We start from the raw sequence: 1924 nt of genomic DNA, 5'->3' as shown, positions 1-1924 counted from the left end.
ATTAGGTCTAGAAGAGAGCTCACTGCCTGGAAACTTGAAGAAGCAATAAGGAGGTCGGCAAGCTAGCTACCTTTTCAGACCTCCTCATATTGTAAACATGTTTTTTGGTTTGGTTTGGTTTGGTTTGGACGATGGACAAACTTTATTAGCAGACAAGGAAGGGAGTACAGCATCCGGTGGCACACAGTTGGGGCCACCAGGGCATCTCCACCTTAGGTACTGGGCACATACTGCAGTGCCAGGTGATTGAAATCCTTCTCAGTGGCCTGGTACTCCTTGATGAAGGGGTGGGCCCTGTATGTATTCTTCAGCTGTGACAAGTCCAGGTGCTGTGACAGTACAATGAGGTTGATGAGGGTCTCAGGGTGGCCAATGTCCTTGTCCAGTGCCTCCTGCAGCACGCCCTCTGCAGTCTCCTAGTGGCCCTGTGCAGAGTGGCAGACTGCCTGGCCATTGAGCAGCAGCAGTGCGGGGGAGCACATGTCGACCAGTTCCTGGAATATGCAGTAGGTTTCTTGCAGCTTCTCACCACCCACAGCCAGTTTGACCCAGGCAGTGGATAACTGGGTGAAGGTGGCATCCTCATCTTGGTCCTTCATCGTTTTCAGCTCCTTCCAGGCTAGGTCCAGCCTTTCCAGCTTGAGGAGGATCTAAATTGTTATGGCCGTGCACTCAAGGCCATCGCCCTGGTGCAGGGTACACAGGGCTTCATCCGAGTTCTGGTCGTGGAAGTAGACAAAGGCAGCAGTGAGCAGGAAAGTGGTACTGGTCACATCCACACTCCTGCTCATCTCACGATCCAGCTCCAGCACGATGCTGTCACTCCGGTTCTCACTGGCAAGGTACTCAGCAAACATGCGTACAGCCTGGAGCTCTGGGACTGAGGCGGGCTTGATCTCATCCAGGACCAAATCATTCTTCTTTTGTGCAAGGTATGCTCTGTACAGGAAGACATCCCTCTCTACTTCTCTCTCAGGACTGGACAGCCTCACGCGCTGTGTCCATTGATGCACTGCTGGTAGCTGCCAATGTAGAAAGCTTTCTTCACATCGAACAGCTCGTCTATCTCTTTAGAGCCACCAGAGACTACGCTGGACCTGGAGGAGCCATATCACCACACCTCTAATTAATTGGCCTTCTTCCTGGGAGACACCAACGTGTATTTTTTTTAATTATTCTCGACTTTGATCTTGTGTTAATTACTATATGTCAATTAAAAGTAAGGAACATTAAAGATGACTGAAAAGTTTTAGAGAAACATTAATTTATTATAACTTAAAATATATAACATATATATATATATATGTACACACACATATTTATATATATATATATAATTGTATGTTTTTTAAATGAAGCTTTGCCACATGGATTAATGATGCTCACTCCAAGAGCTATATACTATATAACCAAGCTCAGTCTGTGGCATAGGAAAGCTCCTTTTGAATTGTCAGTCAAGGGAGTCAGAGAGAGTCCAGAGATAATGTAGATTATTTCCATTCCCCTTGATTGCCTCCCAGAACTTGAGAGTAAATCCTTATTGCTGAAGACACCATGCATACAAAGTGGAAGGGCTGAGTTGGGACTGAACTGGAAGCCTTCTTTCTAGCAACTAGCTCACAAGGCATTCAAAGATTTCCTCCAAGGGAGGCAGGTAATTAAAAATCTTACCCAGTTGTAATGCCTGTGAACCTCAACAATGGTCAGAGTGACATGATCTAACCAAGGGCACAATAATAGCCTATCTATCTTAGAGATAACTAGAAGAAAAATCTAATTGGACTTGGGCTCACACGAAAAGATTCTTGCCTTCTGTGACACTGAAAATCTAGCCAACTGCCTATAGCTAGTGAGCTCATTAACCCTTAACATACTACTACCACTTTCCTAAAGCAGTATAGTTTCCAAATGTATTTACCAGTTT

At 45.4% G+C, this 1924-nt stretch overlaps 1 pseudogene; it reads right to left on the bottom strand.

The window, feature by feature from the left end:
• Window positions 1–212: 212 nt before the first annotated feature.
• Window positions 213–1110, bottom strand: LOC110291854 (coatomer subunit epsilon pseudogene; annotated as a pseudogene).
• Window positions 1111–1924: the final 814 nt, after the last annotated feature.

Source organism: Mus caroli, unplaced genomic scaffold (assembly GCF_978045245.1).
Source record: "Mus caroli unplaced genomic scaffold, Mus_caroli_1 scaffold_3, whole genome shotgun sequence".
Lineage (NCBI taxonomy): Eukaryota > Metazoa > Chordata > Mammalia > Rodentia > Muridae > Mus > Mus caroli.
This window is presented reverse-complemented; position numbering and strand designations above follow the sequence as displayed.